This window comes from Lagenorhynchus albirostris, chromosome 11, assembly GCF_949774975.1.
Source record: "Lagenorhynchus albirostris chromosome 11, mLagAlb1.1, whole genome shotgun sequence".
In the NCBI taxonomy this organism is placed as follows: Eukaryota; Metazoa; Chordata; class Mammalia; order Artiodactyla; family Delphinidae; genus Lagenorhynchus; species Lagenorhynchus albirostris.
In genome coordinates, this window is record NC_083105.1 from 47508003 (window position 1) to 47534901 (window position 26899).

The 26899-nt window shown below is 38.6% G+C and overlaps 1 protein-coding gene across 14 annotated transcripts in view; it reads right to left on the bottom strand.

Moving 5' to 3' along the window:
* FRS2 (fibroblast growth factor receptor substrate 2) overlaps window positions 1-22062 on the bottom strand; it is a 121192-nt gene extending 99130 nt beyond the window's left edge. For 13 of the 14 annotated variants that reach the window (XM_060165392.1, XM_060165393.1, XM_060165388.1 and 10 more), the window contains exon 1: window positions 21926-22062. The gene's annotated coding sequence lies outside the window, so the exon portion shown is untranslated. Of the gene's footprint in view, window positions 1-19306; window positions 19328-21925 lie in introns of those variants that run through there. The other variant, XM_060165399.1, reaches the window with a different exon arrangement.
* Window positions 22063-26899: the final 4837 nt, after the last annotated feature.

The window sequence follows — 26899 nt, forward strand, 5'->3', positions numbered from 1 at the left end:
ACAACAAAATCAAATATATTCTTTGGGGATATAGGACAAAAAACAGACTTCTGGAAGTCTTATTAAGACAATAAACTAAATTTTGAAACAATTCCTAGAAATGTTAATGCTATAAAGTGATTCTTCTCCATGAAGAGAAACTTATGCAAAATAAGCATGTCTTAAAGGCCAACTCAAACAGTGCTAGAGTGAAAATAAGAGACATCTGAAGATAACGTTACTGTCTCATAATTTTTTTTAAAGCACTAGGAGAAATTTTAAGGTTAAAGTAAAAGCATTAATCAAAGTAAATATGAAGATAAAAATAAGAAAAGAAAAACTAATGCAACACTTCTGGAACAGAAGGGGGAGGAGGATTCTAAGTAACCAAAGATGAAGATAACAGGAAAAAAAAAAGGTAAGTAACTCATGTGCAAAAACACTTTTGGAATCTGCATTGAAAATTAATTATATAGAGTAATTAATATAAAATATGAGGTCCCACCTACTATACTAAAGCATGAAGAGTTTATATTACATTTTTCCATGCACACTCAATGAAGACTTTTCCTCCACTTTAAATTCACAAAAGGTTTTTGTTGGTGCAATTTACTATGCCTATTCTCAGCCCTAGGATATTTTTGTACCCAATCTCAAATTGGAATAGGGATGCTATCTGTCCTCAAAATGTCGAGTTATTGGCAGAAACGTAGCTCCATGTCTAATAACTTTTATGCTCCACTACAAGTTTTTTAAGTGGTATTCTTGTTAAGATGTAACTAGACTACCTGTATATTTTAAAATATAAATTAAAACTTATGGGATACATTGCTCATGACTGATATAATACATCTGAGCCACCATTACCCATCTCCCTCCTAGCACTGAAAAGGAAAATGTAGAGACACTGCTCCACCACTTGGCTACTTCCTGCTAACTACATCTGCCCAAACTCCTCTTAGGAGCCCAAAGGGAAATCTATTACCACTGCTGCAGAAGCTCACCATCTGTGGCCACTGATAAATGTATTAAGGAGGACTGACACAACAGAGGCAACTGCAATACTTACTGTCAGCTATACAATGAGGACTGTCGGCGGTAGGCAGAATTCAAAGACCCAAGATCCCTGCTCCCTGGTGTATTACCCTGCATAATCCTTGGGACTGCAAGTATGATGGGATTTCACTCCCATGATTAGGTTAACTTTAAGAAAGTTGACTTATGACGGACAATTATCCAAGTGGGCCTGAACTAACCACGTAAGCCCTTTAAATTTGGGTCTAGAAATAAGAGACAATTTTTAATGGCTCTCTATTGCCTATAATACTGCGCTGGCCAAAAAGTTCCTAACCTTGCACCAAAAAACCTGAACAAACTTTCTGGCCAACCCAATAGCAAGAGCTGCCTACTCTACCAGCTTTTTAAGGACTTCTGTAATCTAGCCCCAGTCTTACCAATATAAAAAGAAAAGATGGGCTTCCCTGGTGGCACAGTGGTTTAAGAATCCGCCTGCCAATGCAGGGGATACAGGTTCAAGCCCTGGTCCGGGAAGATCCCACATGCCACGGAGCGACTAAGCCCATGTGCCACAACTACTGAGCCTGCGCTCTAGAGCCCGCACTGCACATCTACTGAGCCTGCATGCCACAACTACTTAGGCCCATGCACCTAGAGCTCGTGCTCCACAACAAGAGAAGCCACCGCAATGAGAAGCCCGTGCACCGCAACGAAGAGTAGCCCCCGCTTGCTGCAACTAGAGAGAGCCCATGCACAGCAAGACCCAACGCAGACAAAAAAGAAACAGAAAAGAAAAAAATAGTATTATCATGGGTCAAATAGTCATGCTTAACAGAAAGTTAAATGTAAGTTAAAACTAACTACTTAAGACTCCAAATCTAGATACTATTAATAATTCTGTTAGGCACTATTGCTCAGTTCTCCTAAAATTCAAGTTTTTATTACATCCTTCAGTTTTGAAAGACTCCATTCTAGAGAACTACACAAACTACCAAGATTGTTTAGCATGCAAGCTACAGTTCAGTTAATCAAAAGGTATTAATGGATGTATCCATACAACAAGAATATACTTATACTGAAGCAGAGGCATAAGAAAATAATTAACACAATTTCTAACAGTATAAAATCAATACCAGCAGGTAAGTGCTAGACCACCAGGACCAAATTAATTAGACTGAGTGTATTCAATGTACAATTTTTGCTCTAAGTTTTCATTAGTTTGAAGCAACTAGGTTCTTTGTTCTGTAACATATCACCTAAAGATTCTAAGCTCTGTACTACTTAGAAGGTGTTTACTTAGCACTTATGAATGCCATTTCTTATTAGTCATTTTTGCCCAAGAGTATATGTTCTGGGATGAGAGAGACAAATTAGGCAAAAAGCCCCAGCTCATCACTGCTCTTCACCTCCCAAGGAACATCTAAATGCCATTTAGTCCTCATGTCCTTACCAGAGAATACTGAATGAAAACCTAGAATCAACAGGCTGGTATGGGAGAACGTTCTCAAATGTTGTGAGGATTAAATGCTGAGTCAGCACTTAAAAGATCCTGAGAGTGAGTGATTCCTTAAATTTTGTGCTCCAGATGCCTCCTTTCTTTACCCTACTCCCGGCCCGGAGTTCAGCCAGGAATACTGCTGAACATCCTATAATGCATAGGACAGTCCCCCACAACAAAGAATAACCTGGCCCAAAATGTCAATAGTGCTAAAGTTAAGAAACCCTGGTATAAAAGAAAGAACACTAAGTTAGAATCCCACCTTTACAACTTATTATCTAAATGACTTTCAACAAATTATGCAACTTCTCTAAGTTTCCTCATGTTTAAAATGGATGGCATGCTCATGTTGAAGGATTTAGGAGTATAAATTGATATAGAAACCTTTAGACACTTTACAAATGTTAGTTTCCATTCTTCAGAGTGAGTACAAAAATCTTCTCTATCAGAGGTAGAGCTGTGGACCTCTCAAAGATAACTTCAAACTATGAATGACACATGGTACTCTGATTTATTTTCTGAATCTCCTATCAAAGTCTAACCAACTTGAAGGCAGGTTCTTATTGGACTTGGTATCCTCAGCCTCTACAACAAAGGAAGCACTGAGTTGTAGAGGCTGAGGATACCATCTGTTAAATGGCCAAATGAGCAAATAAGCTCTAAGTATCTACCCACCATAACAAAGCAGTCATCGCATTGCACAGTACAGAATTACCAAAGAATGTAAGAAAATGTAACTCTTGTCCTGGAGAAGTTTTAAAATAGTAAGAGGTATCTAACAACAAAACAAAATATGCAGAGAGATTTAACACATAGCAGGCACTCAAAAAAATCTCATGGGTAAAATTCACATGAAGAGCTGAGGTCACAAATGAATATTAGTGGGATGCACAAAAAAAGTTAGAATTATATAGATTTAATCAGGGAAAGTCCTATTTTTAATTACTATAATCCTTCAGAGTACATGCTGCTAATATCTTCCAAAGGCAATGAAACAGTACACTTAAAGAACAAACATCAAAATGTCAAGTGCTATCATTTGTCATTTTAGCAGTACTCAGCTAAATTTCATAATTCAGATGATGGTAGCATATTTTAACAGGTTCAAAGGCCATTTTAAGCAATTTTTAAAAATACATTAGATTTTAATGGAAGCTTATCAAATTCCTGACATCCACAATCCGTCTTAATTATTTTAAATGGTCTGAGACAGAATAAGACCAAAAAGGCTGATGCTCAAATGTCTGAAATACACTGCTGAAAAGGCTGAGCTCAAGCATACCAAAAGTGTGTTAGAAGCAACTTTTTAAATGCACTAATGTAACAATTATTTTTAAACCAACAATTTTAGAAAAACAGCAGTTCCTATCTAAAGCTTATATAAATATAAGACACTGGGTTTGCAAGTGTCAGCAGAGTTTTAAGATCCCTTTCTAAAGCAATAGTCTCCTTCTGTTTTGCTTGGTATCTTAATTTGCCTTTAGTTTCAAAACTAAGTTTGCTAACACTGTTCCTCTCAAAACCTCAGGAATTCCATTACTAGTTTTAAGCTAAATTAAAGGAAAATAAACCCATTCAACCCATGGCACAAAGTATGCACAAAGTGTTTGTTGATGCTCATAAATAGACCGAGAAATTTAGACATGTCTTAAGGACAACAGCTGTATAGTCAACTCTGGTTTGCCCCACCATGGAACTGAATAGAAAGAGAATTATTGCTACCACTTCAAGTGAGACCAGCACAGATACCTTTAAACCAACTGAGATATAATAGAACATTCTCTTTAAATCAGAGCCTTTGTGTATGTTTTCACTTTAGGGAAAAATGGTTAGAATACTCTTTAAAAAAATACACATGGAGCCAAGATGTTACGAGCCTCTCCCCCAAAAACAATGCTTAAAATGCCCTCAACACTGCCCACCCACTTGCCTCCAAAAAAAAAAAAGAAAGAAAAAAACAAGCTATAAATACTTGACATACAGATGGTTCTTTGTCTTATCACTAGAAACCTTCTTTTACATTCTGTATCCCTATTCTCAGACTCTATAAACCTTCCTGACAAGTACAGGTATTTTCACTTTCATCCCTCTCCATCACCTCTGTCAAATTATAATTCATCTCAACTCACCTGAATCCCAGGTATCAGGATCCTGTGAATGGGACTAGTAAAAGAGGAAAGTACTGATACTCGAAAGAAAGGGAAAAAAATCCCATCTTTCCCATTTCCTGGCTCCCTCCCTTATCTTGGCCCAGCACTGCAGAGTAGCAACAAATGGAAGGAATAAAAGCACCTTAAGCTCATTCTATTGCTATTTCTCCTTCTTTTAGCCCTAACTCATTCACTGCTCCCCAAGCATCACCCTATCTAACCCCTACTCTCCTGTCCCAGGTAATGGAAGTCACAAACAAGGGCCTAGATTTTGGGTAGACCCAGTTCCCTAAGAGAGGAATGCAACAAGATGAATGAATTTCCACCAGTCTTATAAAGGGTGATTCGAATATATTGTTATATAATGAGTTACAACATTTTTTACTGCCTGACCTAGTAATAAGCTAAATACCATTTTTATGACTTATTGGAAAAACAGGCTCCTAATCCCAAATTCCTTTTTTTTTAATTCCCCATTTCCCCCATCCCAAGCCTCTAGCCACAATCTTTTTTAAAACAATTCATTAAAAAAAAAAATTCATTTACAAGATAGAGACTACCTATATAAAAGAGTCAAATTACAATGACTGCTAGTGATTAAAACAATAGATTTGTGACAAAGTAAACAAGTGAATGCCAGTAGCTTGTGCAACATGAGTGAACCGAGCTTACAACCACATAATTAATAAAAGGAAAGAAAATAAATCTGGTTATAAACAGCATATTACCAACCAGCGATCACACTTTTGCAAAGAATATATTATAACACCAATATTCTAACTTTAGAAATGAATATACCATGAAGAATAATTTGGTAATACCTATTAAAATTTTTAATGCATATATCTATTGGCACAGAGATTCCACTTCTAAAATTCAAAGTACTGATACATTTACACAGGTGTGATATATGTATACAATACTCACTGCTGCATTATTTATAAAAGGAAAAGATAAGAAAAAACCTACATATCAACCAAAAATGGAATGTATAGTATATTCAATACAATGAATACTATGTAACCAATAAAAAGAGTGGATATGGTTGTAAATGTAGGAAGAAACTTGCTACAAACAGCAGTTGCCTCAGGGAAGAGGACCCAGTAGACAGGGAGATGGGAAATGAGACTTGTTTTCACAATATACCCTTTTGCACCTTTGAATTTTGAATCATGTACACATATTACCGTTTTATTAAAAATGAGTAAGCTAAAAATTTGTTAAAGAATTTAGACAATTCTCTCCAATCCTCTGATGCATAAACAGTTCTACTTTCCTCATCTGTAGGCAACGTTAATCAGGACTGAGAATCTGGGCTACTAGAGGTTACCAATAACCAATATACAGGGTAGAGGGCTCATTTCCTCTTTAGTAAGAAGAGGTACAACTATGGCAACTCTGCATCAATCAAAACAAAGTATAATATGCGAAGAAAGAGGTGAAGAATTTATCTTACCCAAAGCAACCTTTATTACAGAAATAAAATTGGATGCAGTATAATTTTGTCAGCACTCTGAAAACCGTGCTTCGCCAAAAGGAAACAAAACTATCTGGCTGGAATTTCTGGTTAGGTTCTAGATCTCAAATGGGTACATGCACCAGAAATGTTTTGTAAAGAACCTAAGAAGGGCCAAAATCATTCAAATCCAAAAGGCTAGAAAACAAGGGGAAGGGGGAGGACAAAGTCATGGGCAATGTTTCAAATGTCAAAAGAACGTTTATGATATTTTTCTATCAGAATTTTTCTCTTTATCTCTTAAATTCCAAGTAAGATTGAACGTAGCAGTCCCTCAGTAATTAAAACTCAAGCAATTGAAAGAAACAATTCAAACTCTTTTTCAAGCTTATTTTTAAATGTTACTATTTCATATGATTTTTGGTTTTGCTGCTAAAGAGAACAATTAATATAACAGCAGCTAATACTAATCTGGTTCCCTCTTCCGCTGATTCGAGTCCAATTATAAAACCAGGAAAATAGGGGAAAAAAAATCTTGACGGGGGGGTACATAACATGGTAACATTTAGGAAGAGGATCGTATTTATTTTTTGTGAAAAACAATACCATTTTGGGGGTCTCTTTTTTTTTTTTTTTTTTTTTTTCTTCGGTACGCGGGCCTCTCACTGCTGTGGCCTCTCCCGTTGCGGAGCACAGGCTCCGGACGCACAGGCTCAGCGGCCATGGCTCACGGGCCCAGCCGCTCCGCGGCATGTGGGATCTTCCCGGACCGGGGCACGAACCCGCGTCCCCTGCATCGGCAGGCGGACTCTCAACCACTGCACCACCAGGGAAGCCCTGGGGTCTCTTGTTAACAACACTATGACATTTATGACTTAGCCTCTAATCACACAGCTATATCACTATGTACAATTTAAATTTTACAGACTTAATGACTTGTTTAAAAAATGTAGCTCAAAGGTTTGTTGTCATAACCGATTACAGTATTCTGAAGGCTAGAATATATCTCAGTAAGTGAAAGATGCTAGCTGGCATATCAAAAAAAATTAGTATATTCCTTTGCCAGATTCACCTGGACTAATGTCAAAAAAGAAAAAGAAATAAAAATCACGAAATAAAGTTACACTTAAGAAAGCAGGAGGAGGGCTTCCCTGGTGGCACAGTGCTTAAGAATCCGCCTACCAATGCAGGGAACACAGGTTTGAGCCCTAGTCCAGGAAGGTCCCACCCACGGAGCAACTAAGCCCGGGCGCCACAACTACTGAGTCTGCGCTCTACAGCCCGTGAGCCACAACTACTGAGCCTGTGCTCTAGAGCCCACGAGCCACAACTACTGAAGCCTGCGCACCTAGAGCCCATGCTCTGCAACAAGAGAAGCCACCTCAATGAGAAGCCCGCGCACCGCAATGAACAGTAGCCCCCGCTCGGCACAACTAGAGAAAGTCCACGCGCAGCAACAAAGACCCAACTCAGCCAAAAATAAATAAATAAATTTATTTTAAAAAAAAAAGAAAGTAGGAGGAAAAAGTGCCTTAGAATTAATATGTGGAGTTCATATATCTTGATATTTACAAAGGGAAAGGAGAAGAATGTTACCAACTGATAAGTTTCATTTTTATTCTATTTTATTTTATATTTACTAGTAAACCATTTACTATGGCTCAAGAGTGTCCAAGGTACTTGATAAACTTAACTAAAGAGTAATACTAATCATAATATTAATTATAATCATACCAAAGTTACAGATTAACAACCACACAAATGAACATTTAAATTCATATCAATGGTTTTCAATCCTGAGTCGAGTACCACCTAAGGTAGAACTGAGAATTCTTTAAGCTATTTTCAAGATTTAAATAGCCTAAAAGCCTCACATACTGTCTGAAATATAACTTTTTACACTAACTGTATACATATCCATTTCTTTAGATCCTAATGGCTCAACCGATGCTTCATGAAATAACAAGTAATGGACAGATAAAGATTGATCAGATTCCAAACTAAGAAGGAAATTTAACAGAAGGAAGAGCAAAGTTTATGTCTGTTCCCCACTCCATTTTTCCCCTTTACATTCTTTTATTTCACAATCTTGCAGTTAAAACACTGCAAGATCTTAGTCTTGTTCTCACATATACATAGCCAATATAAAATAAAAACAAATGATTGTAAGCCTAATTTTCACCTTGGGATGCACCCTCATTCTTTACATAGTTAGTACAAAAGAAACACTAAGGAGGAAAATGAAAGAAGGGCCCAAGATGTGGGATAACTGCAAAAACACAACCCCAAACATACCTAAAGACCACTCGAGAGTACTTAATGGCTGGGTAAATAAGATGACCTAAAAGGCATCTAGCACCTGCACAGGAGGCAAAAGGACATGCTATATTTGAGCCTTATACAGATCTAGATACAAATCCAGTAAGTCCCCTACATACGAACCTTCAAGCTCCAAACGTTCAAAGATATGAACATGCGTTCACACGTCCAATCACATAAGTTAGTTCATGTAACTGGCGTACACTGTCATGTGCGTACATTGTCACGTACGTGCATCCTCTACAAGTGGTTGTGTTTTTGTGTACTTTACTATACAGGGTACAGTAGTACAGTATCTGTATTTCAAGCCCAGGATGTGAGTGAAATTGCAGCTTGCCCTCTGTCTCCTATTGCTGACGATCCTTCAGCTCTACCATCTCCCTCCTCATCTCCCTCTCCAGTCAGTAACTCTTTTTTACCTGTTCACTCGATGCCAGCCCCTGTATACCAGCTGTTGTACTGTACTACTGTACTTTTCAAGGTAGTGTACTGTAAGATTAAAAATGTTTTATTTTTTGTTTTTTATGTATTAATTTGGAAAAAGTATTATAAACCTATTACAGTACAGTAAGTCCCCTCCATACGAACGAGTTCCATTCCGAGAGCACGTTCCTAAGTCCAATTTGTTCATAAGTCCTAGGGCTCCATCATTTATTACCTGCCTGACCTTGGGAGTCTTACTTAACTCTGAAGCCTCAGTGCTCTCCTCTATAAAACAGAAATGAGAATAATAATTCAATAGAAACTCATCTAACAGGACCTCTACTTTATCAGCTTAGAGAAATAAAGAGCTTAAATTCCTCCATAAATCACTTCCTGATGTCCATCACAGGCTGACCACTTGCACCTGGTAGTCCTCTAAGTCAACCACTTTCTTACTGTGTCCTCACCCTTCTACTCTCACCAAATGAGCTGGAGGCTTAACAAGAGCCAGCTGTTTGTTCCCAAACCCATGTATGCCAACTGCACTTGTTACTGTAATTATGTAATTTAAGATTATGTAAACTGATGAATTATGAGCGTGAAAGGGGTTGTTTCTCCGAAAATTATGTTGAAAAATTCAAGAAGATTCAAAGGCTACTTATTTTTTGGAAGTTATTATAGTTGTATGTATGTAAAACAACTTTAAGAGAATAGCGGAAAAAGCATAAAACTGTAGAAGGATTTTATTTAATACATTAAAATTCTTTGTTCTAAAACATATGGATACCGGGGTGGGGTGGCGGGGGAATGAATTGGGAGACTGGCATTGACATATATACATTATTGATACTATGTATAAAATAGATAACTAATGAGAATCTACTGTATAGCACAGGGAACTCTACTCAATGCTCTGTGGTGGCCTAAATGGGAAGGAAATCCAAAAAGGGAGGGATATATGTATACGTATAGCTGATTCACCATGCTGTACCATAAACACAATATTGTAAAGCAACTATACTCCAATAAAAAAAACTAAAAAGATAAAATAAAATAAAATAAATTCTCTGTTCTATTAGACAGCAATACTTAATAGATAAATGCCTCATGGGTATGGATTATGCTAAAAAGACAACTCAGAACTCTAATGAAAGGACCCATCCATAAAGAAAAGCCCTGAGCCTATAGCGGGAAAAAAACGGTGAAGGAATGTATATTCGAGTTAAAATTAAAAATATATATCATTTTTTATGATACCCTGCTAATCAACTTTTCCAACTTTCTACTCAACATCGCATATGAGATCTTCACATGTAGCTACCTCAAAAATTTACAAGAATATTATGACGACTAAATAAAATTAAGCACAGTGCTGGCACTTAATGACATTCAATTTAAAATTTCTGTTTTACTGTAAGGGTTTTGTTAATACCCTGATGGTCTGACTACTACTCTAAGAATACAGTAATGCTTTCTTCCAAAACAGAAAAGTAAAAGGCACACAATTTCCTTGTTATTCTGTTATTTTTTTATTTGGGTACACTATACATACTCCATACATGATTAACCATATAACTCTGTGGTGGCCATAAAAAAAGTGAAGACGTCCAATACTACTGAGACTGCAGGCTCCCAGGGTTACGCTGTAAGGATAACATTACAGTAATGCAGGTAATGTATTAACATATCAGAGTGACCTGGCACCTAAAGCTGACAAGAAAGTAGGAAAAGTCAATGAGATGCTGGTGTGGTGCCAGTGGAGGGAGCAACAGCTCTCTGAAGAGGGAACAAACAGAGGAAAAGGTCAAGGACCCAGATTGAGGAGAGTAACTAGGAGGTGAACCGCAGAAACAAGAGAGGAAGCAAAGCAGAAACTGGTAAGCATTCTGTAGGTAACAAACCTATAAACTGAAGAGGTTACAGGCAAGGTAAAGAGAAGGATCTGGTGATTCAACTTCCTGCTCAGAACCGCTGAACACTGGCACAGATATTAAAATGCTTTTCCAAATTACTTAAAAGCAAAATCACCTTTTTAAAAGTTCATGTCATTTTGACATTACAATCAATTTTACTCTTCATGGAAAAACTGTTACATAAAGAAATGCACTCTAAAATTAGAACAATGAAGTACCTTTTCACCTTATTAAGTTAGGGGGCGAAAAGTAACGCTAATATCCAATCTAACAAAGATACAGTGAAACAGTACTAGTAATACTGTCCCCTTTTGAAAAGCAATTTGACTGAATGTCTCAGGATTAATAAACCTTCAGATCCTCTGGCTCAGTATCACACACCTGGGAATCTGCTATAAGGAAATAACTAAAAATATGAAAAAATATATACTCTTGGGTGTTTTCTGCAACGTTTCTTTTAATAGCAAAAATTAAGTATGATGATAGCACAGGAAATACTTAATACAATGTTAAGTTTAAAAAAGCAAACAAGGGGCTTCCCTGGTGGCGCAGTGGTTGAGAGTCCGCCTGCCGATGCAGGGGACACGGGTTCGTGCCCCGGTCCGGGAAGATCCCACATGCCACGGAGCGGCTAGGCCCGTGAACCATGGCCACTGAGCCTGCGCGTCTGGAGCCTGTGCTCCGCAACGGGAGAGGCCACAACAGTGAGAGGCCTGCGTACCGCAAAAAAAAAAAAAAAAAAAAAAAAAAAAAAAAAAAAAGCCCACGTGCAGCAATGAAGATCCAAAGCAGCTAAAAATAAATTAATTAAAAAAAAAAAAAAGAAAAACACAACACTAGGATCTCCCTGCAGGTTGCTTACTAACTGTAAGGGGAAAAACAGTAACTATAAAGTGAATAAACCAGTCAACACCCTGACCAAAATTAAAATCGCTAATGAGGGGCAAACGGACATATGTATATCCCCACGTGACATCCTGAGAGGGACACATACCTTTTGCATACCTGGCTGAAAATAAATAACCTGAAATCATGAGGCAAATCAGGCAAATCCAAATTGAAAAACTTCCTATAAAATAACTTACCTATATTCTTTAACTGCATAAAAGACAAAGAGAAGCTAAGGAACTCTTCCACTTTAAAGGAGACTAAAAAGAAAGGACAACCAAATACAAGATATGATCAAATCTACAGAATTGGAATATAAAGTGTATGCAGACTAAAGTATTTATCAATGTTAAACTTTGGAATTTGATAACAGTACTGTGATTATATAAGAGAATGCCTTATCCTTAGAAAATACACCCTGGGGTATTAAGAAGTAAAAAAGGTATGCAACATACTCTTCAATGGTTCACAAAAATAAATAATAATGTGTGTGTGTGCCGTAAGACAAATATGGCAAAATGTTAAAAATTGGTAAATACGGGTAAAGGGTGTAAGAGTCTACTATATCACTCCTGCAACTTTACTGTAAGTTAGAAATTATTTCAAAATAAAAAGTTCTAAGAACACAGGATACTAATCTCCAGGGGGTTACTTATAAGCTCTAAGCTATACACTATATTTTAAAAATCACTCTGCAAAATTAATAGAGAGAAAGTTCTAAGGAACTTCACAGTCCAATTACAAAACAAATTAGAAAAACACAGCACCATGAGCAAGAGCCAGCGAAACAAACAGCAGAATCACATCTGCAAAGACTTCAGATACTGTATTCCCTGGTGGCACAGTGGTTAAGAATCCGCCTGCCAATGCAGGGGACAAGGGTTTGAGCCCTGGGCTGGGAAGATCCCATGTGCCACAGAGCAACTAAGCCCATGCACCACAACTACTGAGCCTGCGCTCTATAGCCCACAAGCCACAACTACTGAGTCCACGTGCCACAACTACTGAAGCCTGCGTGCCTAGAGCCCGTGCTCCGCAACAAGAGAAGCCACCGCAATGAGAAGCCTGCGCACCGCAATAAAGAACAGCCCCCACTCGCCGCAACTAGAAAAAGCCCGCACATGGCAACAAAGATCCAATGCAGCCAAAAATAAAAAATAAATAAGTTTCATAAAAAAATAAAAAAGACTTCAGATACTGGAATTATCAGACAAATATAAAATAAGTATATTTAATAGATTTTTAAGAAATAAAAGATATCTTGAGAACATGACTAAAAAAGGAATAACTACAAAAAAAGGATAAACAGTCTTAAAAAGGAACTGAATGGAACTTCTAGAGATAAAGACAACATAGTAAATGAAATTTTTAGAAACTCAGTAAACATGGTACAACACAGATGAACCCTAAAGACATTATGCTGAGTGAAATGAGTCAGACAAAAGGACAAATATTGTATGATCCACGTATATGAGGTACCTAGAATAGTTAAATTCATGGAAGTAAAATAGTTGTTGCCAGGGGCTGGGTGAAGAGGGAACAGGGACTTATCGTTGAATGGGTACCGACTTCATGAAGTTTATGATGATGAAAAAAGTCCTGGAGATGGACAGTGGTGATAATTGCACAACAATGTGAATATACTTAATGTCACTGACCTGTACCTTTAAAATGGTTAAAATGGTAAATTCTATTTATGTATATTTTACCACAATAAAAAAAAATTGATATAATTGTTAAAATAAAGTGAAAAAATGCAATAAAACAGGTGAACAAACCTGAAGTTAGAATTAGCTAACTGGGAAGAAGAGATACTAATTATCCAGAACACAATACAGAAAAATACAGAAATGGAAAATATAAAAAACAGGTTAAGAGGCCTGGTGGATAGAGTAAAAAGATATAACATACTTCAAATACAAGTTTCAGATAGAAAGTATAGAAAATGAATCTGAGGAGAAAATGGCCAACCGTTCTCCAAAATTGTTGAAAGACACCAATCTTCAGATTTCAAAGCCTACTGAATACCAAGCACGATAAATAAAAGAAACCGTCTTCTAGACATATCAAAATGAAAGTGCAGAACACCAAGGACAAAGAAAAGATTCTAAAACTAGCTACAATGAAACAGATACAGTCGTCTCTCGGTTATCCAAATGGAAACGGTTCCACGATGCCACAGGATACCCCTCCGATGTTCAAATGCCTTATATAAAATTGTGAGTATTCGCATATAACCCGTGCATGTCCTCGTGTATACTCTAGAGTTCTTCTAATACTTAATACAGTGGAAATGCTATATAGATAGTTGCCAACATGCAACAAATTCAAGTTTTGCTTTTTGGAACTCTCTAGAATTTTTTTCCGAATATTTCAACCCATAGGTGGTTGAATCCAAGGATGCAGAACCTGCAGATACGGAGGGCCAACTGTATCTCTAAAGGAATGACAAATTACATTTGAATTACCAATTTTTCAACAGCAATAAAAGCCAGAAGAGAATGGAATAAGATCTATAATAAAGAAAAAAAACACTGCTAGCATTGAATGCACACTCAGAAAAGCTACCTTCAGGAATAAGACTAAGGTACTTTCAAACAAATAAAAAGTTTTTCAACAACAGACCCTCTAAAGCATATTCAGGCAGAGAGAAAATGATCTGATCCCAGATCCCAGACAGGAAGTCTGAGATGCAAATGGAAAGGAGCAAAGACACTTGTAAATATATAGGCAAATCAAAGCAACAGTTTAAAACAACAATAATATCTAATTTGTTGGGAGTCAGGGAGAACTAAGATAAAGGAAAACTACACAGAATTTATCTTCCAAATGTGAAGAGAGAAGAAAATGGATTTTTTAAAAATACATTCACCAAAATTAAAAAGAAAAGCAAGGGAATGATTAACACAAAATTCAGACGGTGGTTACTTAGGAACCATGTCAGAGAACACAAGTGGTGAGAAGTACAAAGGGGCTTCAAAGAGGCAGTGTTCTACTGTTTAAGCTAGTTAGTGGTACATGGTAGTTCATTTTATAATTATTTAAGTTGTACATTTATTATCCTATATGCTTTTGTAATAAAAGTAAATCTTAAAAATCAACACAAGAAAAAAACTGAAAGGTTAGTCATCATTCCCTAAAAATCTAGAATATGTCCCAGACCTTGGTATTTAAAATTGAAAGAATTAAAAAAGATTCATTATTTTATTTAACAACTACCTATTGAGTGCCTAATCGTTGCCTATAACTGAGCTGAGGGGAGGCATGAAGATTCCTAACCTCTCTTCCCCCTCTTGTCTTCCTAACCCTAGAGAGTGGCACTAATACAGTAGCCACAAGGGGCTGTTCACACTTAAAGTTAATTAAAATTAAATAAAATTTAAAATTCAGTTCCTCTGTAACACTAGACACACTTTAAGTGCTCAGTAGCCATTTGAGGTCCACTATATTAAATAATGCAGATACAGAATATTTCCATCACTGCAGTAAGTGTTTTAGACAATGCTGCTATATTTTCATAACATTAGAAATATACTGATAATTGAATAATCTTAAATTTTCAGATGTTCTTACTTTTATAATTATTAAATCTCCTTTCAAAGTCATTTTATTTCTATGAAACTACAGCTCCTTAGTAGTATTTTAAAATAGTTTGCTGTTTGTTAAGAAATATGTAGAAAGTGTGAGGACCTCTTCACCATCTCCCATGTCTCACCAAAGTCATCAGAACACAGGATTTTTTTTTTAATGAGCTAAAATTAAATAGTTAAACACAGTGCTACTAAATTGTAATACAAGCCACATCAAAAGGATACAAAAATCCACAGGATGAACACATGACCCTTCTTGGGGGCACCAACTTTAGTTGGCAGTACTTTAAAATACTGTTTACATACATATAAAATAGCAAAATGCAAAATTCATATGAATTTTTAAAAACAAAACGCTATAGGCATCATGAAATTTTCTACTTATAGCGGGACACTCTGGGCCGTACCTCCAGACTTCTGAACATACCATTCATTTCTGCCATCAGCAGCACTTCGGAGGAGAAATTTAAGCATTCTTAAAATAAATGAATTCTACATGATTTTTTTATTTAACAGAAACAATGATGTACAACAAAACTCTATAAAACAATAGCATCCTTAATACCTAACGCAGCAAACGTCCACTGTCTTTAAAATCAAAGAACAGAGGGCCTAAGCTGTTTCAGCTGAACCTGAACATTTTGCTTTAGGCATTCTAACACAAATTAAGTATTTCTATAGCACTCGAATTTTTTAAACTACCTAACCAAAAACATTCGAAGGAAACAAATATTAAGCCTTAATTTAACAGTCACTTAGGCTAGGTTTGCAATTTAAGTTTTCCCCCAACTCTAAGTGAACCAGGGGGTCAATAAGCTTCTCATCTAAACAGCTGAATGCAATTTCAATAAACACTTATGCTAATAATTGTTTTGTGTCCCCAGGAGGATTTCTGGGGCTTCACTTACATAACCCATTATGCAAAGTACTGAACCATTCTCTTTCTCTAGAAAGCATTCTGAATACCAATATGTGTACAAGGTTTACATGCTATATTAAACGAAGATTTTCTCACTCTAGCTTCAACGATCCTGCAGGAGAGGTGAAAAGGAAAGCCACTTTCTGCTACTTCACTATGTCAAAGGCGAGGTATTTGTCTCCCTGGCTCATCAACAGAGGATGACTTACAGCAGCGGCCCCCACGGTTCGTTGGTCTCCTCGTGGGACTCCGGTTGAGAAACACAGCTTTAAACAAATAATTTGGAGCAACTTGTTTGAACTCAACTGAAAACAATCTGAACTGCTCCTTGAAATGTGCCATAAGTATTAATGTAAAACTTTACAAAATTAGATGCAATGGAGGTGAGAATCACAATACAGCCCCTGTAGCGTAGTCGAAGGGTAGAATGTACCCCAAACCTAACTTGAATATGCATAAATATGTTGGATGAGTACTCTCCCCCAAATCTCCTGGCTCTGTTTGTTTGTTTTTTCTTTTTTGGTTTTTTTTGTTTTTGTTTCTTGCGGTACGCGGGCCTCTCACTGTCGTGGCCTCTCCCGTTGCGGAGCACAGGCTCCGGACGCGCAGGCTCAGCGGCCATGGCTCACGGGCCCAGCCGCTCCGCGGCATGTGGGATCTTCCCGGACCGGGGCACGAACCCGTGTCCCCTGCATCGGCAGGCGACTCTCAACCGCTGCGCCACCAGGGAAGCCCCTGGCTCTGTTTAAACCAAGATTTTCAGATTTCACAAAGTCGTAATCTTTAGGTGACAAAAAAGGTGGGAGGCGGGGGGAACGAACACAGAGTTGCCAACTTTTATTCTGCCAAAGACATTTAAAAAGAAAATAACTACCAATTACTATCACCATTATTTCATTAAAAAAAAACCTAATATGCTTATACCAAAAATGGTAAGAGATAATTTTAGAAAAAAAAATTATCTTCTAAATTAAATAAGTGTAGGTTTATGAGAAGTTCACTCATTCTCATTTCACTTCAGACAAGTGAAAACTTTATCATGGACTGACACCGCTCCACAGTCCAACATTTGGGAACCACGGGTCAAAGCAGCTAACTCCCACTTGGAAAAAGAAAGCAATGGTAGCACAGGCCCAAACCAAATATTAACCTATTCAATAACGAGGAAATCGAGGCTTGGAGGGGTTTAGGGACTCTCCCAAGGTCACAGACCAAGAATTTTGACACGGGTCTGTCTGATTCCAGAGTCAGAGTTCCTAACCATCATGCTAAATTTCCTCTAATATTCTTCCAGTGGTAAAAAGATCCATCCCAACCCAGTCACCTTTGTGACCAAGGACAACCGAGGAATTTCCAAGACAGCTGGCAGGAGTGAGAGGTGTACTCCCTGGCCATCACTCAGACTGAAGCTAAATGGAACTCCTGACCTTTGCCTCATGAATAGCAGGCTCAAGGCAACTAAGCTAACCAGCCCAGACAAAGCACACACAAACCCCTGCCTCCGACAACACTGACACAGGACTCCTCCGTGTTCCCAAGTGCCTGGCTTTCACAGAGTGAAAGCCATATTCCTAAAAACAAAAGGAATGTATGAATGATCAAGAAGGAAATAAACACTTCCATGGTAACTCAGTCTAAAAATAATCAACTTGCCCTCAAAAAGTTACAACTCTAAGCCTCATTCTGCAAATAATTACAATCTTTTACACATTGATACACAGGTTCCCTTAAATTAAATATCTAAACAGAAAACCACACCAAGTTCTATAAATCTATAGTTCTTAGTTTCCAAATTAAAATATATAGTTTTTATATACATATCATTATATGATGGATAAAAAGTGTCTTATCATTCTATCTCTCTAGGATAGTCCAAACATTAGAGACAAAACTACTTATGTTAATCAAAAGTACTTATAAAAGAGAGTTGAAAGAAAAATATGTAAATACCATTTTCTATGAAAAGCACTATTAGCAGCCAGTAGTAACAGAAGGTACAAAAATTATCTTTGAATAATCAGAAGTTCTTGATATTGAAACCAAAATTGAAAGTCATACATATAAATAAAGAGAATACTTAAAGAAAATAAAGAGAATAAAAAGCAGTATCAGAGAATTGCTTCCATATCACTTGCCAACAAATGTCCAAAAGGAACAAACAGCTCTACAGTAACCAAAGACTAACACCCTGAACCAAATGAGTCTGAAATAGTTCTTCCTCTCTGAAATAGAGTAATGATAGCACAGTATTCTTACTATTAACGGCAAGAAAGTTTTGTTTCCCAATTAGATTTTCAATGATCGGATTCTTTTCTACTCCATCTGAATCTGCAGTGTGAGTGAGCAGTACACAGACTATCAAGTTTTTACCCACTGAATAAAATTATCTATTTAGTGTCTTTTCCTTCTGTTTTAAATAAATGCCATCTAAAATAAAGGTTTTTTTTCTTTCTTTCCATCTAAACTCTCCCTTGGCTCTTTCATCTTCATATACAGATTCAACTAATACATCTGTTTATATTATTCTCTACACACGTTTAATGTATGCCTAGCACTGACCTCTCTCATGAACTACAAACCCATATTTCCAAAAATCTCTGAGCATTTCCAGTGTTTGGCAAGTATATAAAAAACTCACCATATTCAAAACTGATCTCATTATGCACCTTCTTGTCCATATTTCTAGTAATAGTACCACCATTGCCATCACCCACACTTAAAATGAGTGTAATCTTCAACCTCCACTTCCTCCAAACCATTCCCAACAATCCCTCCTCCCATCCACCTAGTAAATCATACCAATACCACTGCCCTTGCCTATTATTTATACTCTATTGAAAGTCAGCTGTCTACAACAAATCATTCTACACACTACACTATTAGACCTTGGTAGTTTCTCATTACTTCCCAAATACTCCTAAATACAGCATTTAAACATGTTCCACAATCCAGCCCCAATTTAAATTTCAAACCTCATCGCTTATTCCCAAAAATGAACCCTATATTCTAGGTAATCTGGTCCACTAACTTTCCTCTGAGGACACAATGAACTCTCCCACCTCCACATTTGTGCTCACATCATAACCTTTATTTAAAAAGCTTTCTTCATCCACCTACTCCCAGCCCCTAAACTTTTGGCTTAGAAAAGTCTTACCTTCTGCAGTGTTGAACTCAAGCTGCTGGTTTATTGCAAGGTAGCATGCTGTAGCGAAAACACACAGGCTTTCGCACCAGGCAGACCTGGATTCAAATTGGGGCTCAGTTACCTGCTAGCTACATAGCCTGGATAAGTTACCCAGGTATCAGGGTATCAGTGCCCTCATTATTAAGAAATATGCTTAGATGTTGTTATGAGGCTTAGAAAATGTATGTAAAGCAACTAGCATAGAGCCTGGTATACACTAAATGCTCAATAAATAAGAGCTTCAGAGCTAACTTTATAAGTATTATATATATATTTATAATATACCTATACCTCCACCACTTTCCATGTTACTCTAGCTAAGAATGAATCCATTTTCCTTTCGTACAACTCCAAACTTTAGATCAAACCACTCATGTAGTATTAACGTATATTTCTATATGCTGTAAATTTTTATACAAATATCTGACATCCCCTTCTAGATTTCAAATTCCTAAAGACCCAAGATTTAATCTTTGCATCCTATAATGCCTAGCAGTGATTTTCATGAAGCACAAAGAACTCACCTCCAATTAGAAAAATATTTTAATATGCCTAAATATTTAATATGCTCTCCATGATTTCTGACAAACGTTAAAAAAATTATTGCCAAAAACATGAAGCTTAGCTGTAAGGGCTGTATCTTTACTTGCTCCTACATGGTTGCCTAACATAGCCTGATGCCTAACATAGCAATATCTGTTGAATTGACTTGAATGATATAATCTCCAATGTAAATGTTCAGTATCTGTTGAACTAAACATAATTAAATTTACTAAGGGTTTCTGATTCTCCCCAATTACCTTTTTCTGTTCTTACAATTCTTGAAATCCCTCCCTTCAAAACACATTAACTATCATACCTTCAGTACAGATCCACAACCGTATCTAACTTGACTCCGTTTCCAGATTCTCTCAATTCCAATATTCCAACCATAGGCTCTAAACAATTAGAGCATTTCAAATAGCTAAGAATCTACAGTTTTCATCTAAATCTAAAAGTTGAGCAACTAATCTTCACTCCACAATTTTTTCCAGGGACTTTAAAAATCATCCACCCTTTGCCTGTTGAAGATCAACAACCCTGAAATAAATCTTCTTTTGCATAAGAGAGTTCCCTGAACTTGTCACTTCAGTCTATTTTCCCTAATTCATGAGACTACCTCCCCTTCCAGTTGTGGGAGGTGAGAAAATGAGATAAGTACCCCCAAAAAACTACAGCATAAGTCCTAATATAAGCACAAGATGAGAAGTGCAGGCAAGTGTCACTGGTTTCACAAAGATGGTGTGCATATACTTTACACTGCAAAAACAATGGTCATCTACTGGTAGTCAAAATCTGCAGTAACTGCATTCCCTTATGATCATAATTTAAAAATCACCATTAAATGTGGAAAATCCTAATTCCTACAAACCTTTCAGGAGTAGTTTATTACCTAAAATCTGTTCACTAAAAACAACTACCTACATCACTTTCTCCTCTAGGAAATGCTCGATTTATCCAAAGTAAACACCTCATACTATAAATTAAAAAACAACAACAACTAAAGACAAAAAACAAAACACCTCTGCCCACCTGTGTGAACCTCTGCATTGCAGGAACAGCTGAAACAGTCTAAGGAACCTCCTTGGAGTTACAGAGAACAATTTTTCTTTAAAAGTTAAGGAAAATGACAATTCCAAATATGAACTGTTAAGGAAAATGACAATTCCAAGTATACAAAATTCGGGAAGGAGGGGGCATAATAATTCTCCAACCCTTTGCAGTCAATTTGTGCAACAAACGCAGACTAAGCTCATCAACCAACTGTGACTTCTGAGAGCCACAGAATTAGGAATGTAGATTAGAGAAAGCATCATTTTTTACGTCTGCCAAGAAAATAAGGGAATTTACCTGAGGTCCCGATTTTCCTCAAGCAAGTTGTTTTTTTAAGAAGTGACTTCAACAACAGCTTGAGTAAGCTTTCGAGTGAGTAAAGATCATCGGAGGCACGGTGGTGCCACACTGACCTACGTATCCAGAACCCGTCCCAAGCGCAGTCCAAATCGACCGTAGGCAACACCTAAGCGGGTCTAGATGTAAAGCCTTGCAAAAGATCTCCGGTATCTACACACGCTTCGCCCCGCCCTGGGACCAAGGAGACACCACCTCTGGGACCCCAGCTAATTACTGAGCCCGAGGACAGACCCAGAGGTCGCGGCAGTCGGGAACTAGAGCCCAAGACTGGGTCTGACGTCCAGATTCCCAGACCCGGGTCGGACAGAGAAAACCAAATCCGAGAGGCAGCGCGACGATTTGGGGGAGCAGAAATGAGGGGGTTGGATGGACGGAGGCCCAGCCCATTCTTACTTTCAAGTCCCAACAGCAACAACAGCTCCGGGAACCCCCTCCCCGGCTCCGCCCCGCCCACCCCACGGCCCCACCGCCCGCTCCTTCCCGCCCCGAGGGCTGGGCGAAGACCGCGACGGTCAACAACCCCCTTTCTCGAACCCCGACAGCCCAGCCCGCAGCCCGGAGCGGGCAGCGGGGGCCCGAGAGCGCCAGCCCCGACGCGGCCCGCGGCCGTCGCAGTTCACTCCGCCGGCCACTCACCGTCGGCCCGGGAGCTGGGAGGGGGCAAGGCGCGGGTTGGCGGGCGCGGAACCCCGGACTCCCACCCGGGAAAGAGGCCCTCCTCGGAGCCGACCGAGCCTCAGCGTCTGTACCTACAAGGCCTCTCTCCGGCCCGAACCCTGGAAAAGCACTTCCGGGGGAGCGGGGGAGGGAAGGGTTTTGGCACCGGAACTGCTCCCGGGCTGGAGCTGCCAGGGCCTCCGAGGCGGGGCGGGGCGGGGCGGAGCGAAGTGGGGCGGGGCGGGGAGGGGCTGGGCTTCTCCGAGGGATCCCGCAAGTCCGCCCCCGGGCTGGTCGCTGACTCTTTCTGCCCCGTGGCCCCTCGTTTCCCCAAACTCTGGCTGTATCCTTTACCACTCTTCGACATGTTCCACTCAGACCACCTGATTGTACAGAGGAGGAAACCCGGGTCTCAGAAAATTTAGGTGCAAGGATCCAGCGCCTACACCCTGCCCTCCGACTCTTCCAGTATTCTTACCACTCCAATCTACCTCCTTTAAAAATAATGATAGTTAACATTTATTGACCACTAACTGCGTGATACACTGTATTAAGCGCTTCGGTGCTTAACTCAGTTAATCGTCCTCAAATCCCTTGAGGTTGGTGCTATTATCTACGTCTTGCAGAGGAGGAAACCGGTCAAAGATACCAAACCCAACACCACAAACTTCGGTTCTTGATTTTATTTTCACTCATGTTGTGTGTATAAATTTCACCTATCCCTAACACGATTTTTAAGTTCTTCAAGGGCAGGAACCAAATTATATTCCTATATTCCATCATCACTTGAGGCCAAGAGCTGGGAGACTCTGGAATCTTACTACCTGGATCCTGTTATTTAATACTTTTACTTTTTCAGCGTGGGCAAGTTGCTTGACCTCTCCAAGCCTGTTTCCTCATTTGTAATATATTTGATATATTTGATGTGTGTTTGTGTGTATGCACATATATAATCATCTCTGGATTGTTACGGGAATTCAAAATAAAAATGCTTGATAAACAGTGGTGTACCTAGTACCAAAGTACGACTGAGTAAAAATCAACAATTCTCATGCCTCATCATTAACAGGAACAGTTTTTCCTCCAGTGGAGTCACTCTAGCAGGGGGTAATTTGAAAAAATATGGGTTAGCAATAGACAATAGAAAAGGTTAGTTAAGGAAATAAAGAGTAGAGGTTTTTGCAATGGGAAAAATGAAGGTAGGTGAGACAAAGAATGTCCTGGGGCCAGCCTGGATACTTGTGACGCTGTGAGCTGAGACAGTTTGAGGACCCAGAGTCAGATGCCAGGCAGGGAAAGGAGGGGGAAAAAGAAAAAGGGATTCCTCAGCCACAAAATCAGGAAGGCACCGAACATCTGAGGTAGTTTCTGTATCTGAGTCCAGATTTTGGGGGGGTATGGGGGTGTTTAGCATGCATACTATCTGCAAAACATCTCTAAAAACTGAGGGGGAGGAAGAGGAAGATTTTTCAAAATTGTCACTAAGCAAGGCAGGGGAAATAGAAATAGTTCAGAACCCGTTATTACAAATTTAAGATGCAAACAATGCCTTTGCTTTTGGCTTTTATTACAGCGCTGTGTTATTTTTGTGTGTGTGATCACAGAAGTGTTTGTAAATACTTCTGTAATACCCAAATTTACCAGCCTTTCGTGCCTTGGAGTGTGAAGAAGTAAAAAACAGAGCCTGGGTTGGCAGGACTCACTAACTTCTCTTTCCACCAAGGGCTTAGAGGGATAGTGAGAGGGAATCCTGAATCACAGACATTGTCAGGCTCCCTGCTGGACGCAGGAGTGCTAAAGGTTTGTTACTGAATCTGGTCATCTAACTAGTAAATGGTGCAGCCAGGATTTGAATGTGAGTCTTTCTCCTCAGCTGCTCTTCACCACTGTGCCAACAGTTCTCAATCTTGAGAGTGCATCAGAATCACCTGAAGGTCATGTTAAAACACAGAGTGCTGAACCTCACCCCCAGAATTTCACTTAACCATACTGGTGCTTCTCTGAGGTGTAGTCCCTGGACTAGTATCATCAACATCATCTTTGAACTTGTTACAAATGCAAATTATTAGGCCTCACTCCAGAACTTGTGAATCGGAAAGTCTGGCGTGGGGTCCTGCCATCTGTGTTCAGACAGGCCTTCCTAGTGATTCTAAAACATTCTCCAGTTTTAGAACCTCTGCACTCTACTATCTTGTCTTCCACATAACCCTCTTTTTTTTTTTTCTAATTATCCCCAACAGAAATAACTCTACTGAAGCAAAAGTTCTTCCCAATGAATTAAATGATGTATTGAAGCATTTTTATTCATGTTTTGCTCTCAGTGGGAGAGGAGGCTAGAAAAAAAATTAATGGAGGATTCTTTTTTGATTACTTTCAATTTGTACTGAAATTTAACCAGATAATACTGGGTTGGGGGTGGAACTAATCTCACTTGGGAACTTCTCTGTGCCAGGGCTTAACATGCATTTTCTAAATTGATCTTCACTGCACTACCATGAGGTTTCATGGCCTTAATTGTACAGAAGAGAAAAACTGAGGCTTAGGTGAAGTAATTGACTTAAGGCCACATTCTTATTAAGGGGCAGAAATCAGGGTTGTTCAAACAAAGATCCCTCTAATTCCAAAACTCATGATCGCTCCACCTCATAGCAGGAGCTTGGAGAACCAAATTCCACTGTGGGCTTCACCACCACAACTATGCAACATTCAGTAAGCAATTTAATCTCTATGTCAATTTCTCCATCTATAAATAATGTTATCATAAATCTGCCCCTCCCACACTGGAACATTAGAACAAATGAAGAAATAAAAGTGTAAGTGCTCTGAGTTTTTTAAGAAAAACAGTAAAAAGACAAGTTATTATAATATGTTTAATATGTTATATATTAAACATATTATACATAATATGTATAATATGTTTAATATGTTAATATGTTTAGCCAAGTGTTACTATGTGAGCCTGAGCATTGAATCTTTCCTGGTTATCTCCTGATTCATACATAAGAGGTTCAAAAATTATAGCTGATGCCAAAGAAAAAGCCTTTTGACTTAATTTGTCAGCATCTACTGGAGGTTAAAGAGGATGACAGAGGATTATATGTGTTTCTCTTAAAAATTACAAGAAATCTCTCAACAGGTTCATAGGCTCCAGGTTGTTGCCAAACTGTTGGCCCATCCACATCCTAGAGATCTTTTCTCCAAACCCTTTCTTCTCCCCATAACAAGCACCCCTCCACCCTCCTGCCTCCACCCACTAGGCAAAGACTTAAAATTCCTCCCACTTTATTATGTAGAAGGATTTAGCTCTCAATCCTCCTCTCAGACCAGACTCCAGGCCTATCTTTGTTGACAGAGTCGCCAAGTTGCACAATTCCAGGGGGTACCATTCACAAAGAATACAACCTGAATGGTGCTCGAGGGGGTGCCAATTGCACAGGCGACAATAGGAATGGTCCCCCTGGAACTGTGCAAGGCTGTAGCCCTGTCTATGCATAGCTCCCGCCCCAAAAATCCATTAAGGTGTTTTGTTAAACAAAAGAACCATCTACTTGGGTGTCCACCAGTTTGCCAACCTTTCAAATAATGGGGTTCTTTGTGTTTTTTGTTTGTTTTAACGTAGGACTGATCAAATACTTAAATCACCAGGCTTAAGTCCTGGGTTCCACACTCTACTATTTTTCACTCTCTTCTGTGACATTATTGCCCATCTCCCTGCTAGACTTGTGAGTTTCATGAAGGCTTTGTCATATTTTGTCTTCTTTACCTTTTATTCATGTCTTGGCACAAGTGCTTAAAAAACACTTGCTAATTTGAATAACAGCACAGTGTACTCATAGATATGTACTAGTATAGTTGGCAGAGATTTGACAAATGGCCTCAAATGTGCTGTTTGACCCACAGAGTTCTGTATCAAGAAATAAACTGATCCAAAAATTTTAAAATGAGAAATGTCACATAAAATAAAAATCCCAATTTCTGGCATCTCTTGAAAATTTGGACACCAGCAAACTGGGCATGCATCCCACAAGGTGTTGGCATCTTTAGCTCAGGTGCAACTCTCCATTCAGGTCGTACAATGAGTTGGCTCCACTCATGTGTGAAATCTTCATGTCAAGTGCTGAGTTTGGAGCCACTGGTGTGTGGGATCATATGGATGTTTTAGAGAAACAAGTATAGAATTTTGCCTTGTAGATTTTACATGTGTTCTTAATGATTTAGTTCAGTGTATTCTGAGGTAATTTTAAATTGTTTTTCTGAGGTAGAAAATCATGGGGTACCATCTTGTGCCATTTCTAAACAAGCCAAGCAAGTGCAGACATCACATTATAAATATGATTACCACCAACATTCTACAGGCATTGTAGCTAATGTTATTTGTCAACTGCCTTGGAAACAGAAATGACAAATAATAACAAATAGTTGAATAAGCTTCATGATAAACTAACTTTATGGATTGTGATTTTTTTTTTTTTTCCTGTATGGAGAAACACAAGCACAGCTAGTTCAGGTAGCAAGCAAGTAATGGAGCCAGGATTAGAACCCAGGCAGTCTGTCTCCGGAGACATGGTCTTAACCACTAAATTAATATTTATTGAGCCTCTCCCATGTGCTATGGCCATGACTGCCTCCCAACTCAAAGAGACTACCAGATTTATAGAAGAGTGCATGTATCTCTTCCAAGCCTTTTATAGGCTGCTATATTAAACCCACACAGATCCTTCTCATCTCTCTCCCCCTCCCAACCCAAGTCATACTGACATGTTTATAATCTTCAGTTTTGAAGTGTACAAAGTGCCAGATGTCTAAGACTTCCTTTAATTCCAATATAATTCTTTCACAGAGTTTGTTTTTATTGCAAATTATCATGAAGAGTCTTATGCATTTGGTGAACAAAAGGCATCTTTTAAAGACAATGGAAGCACTTTGAAGCAATATAATATTGACAGTGGAAAC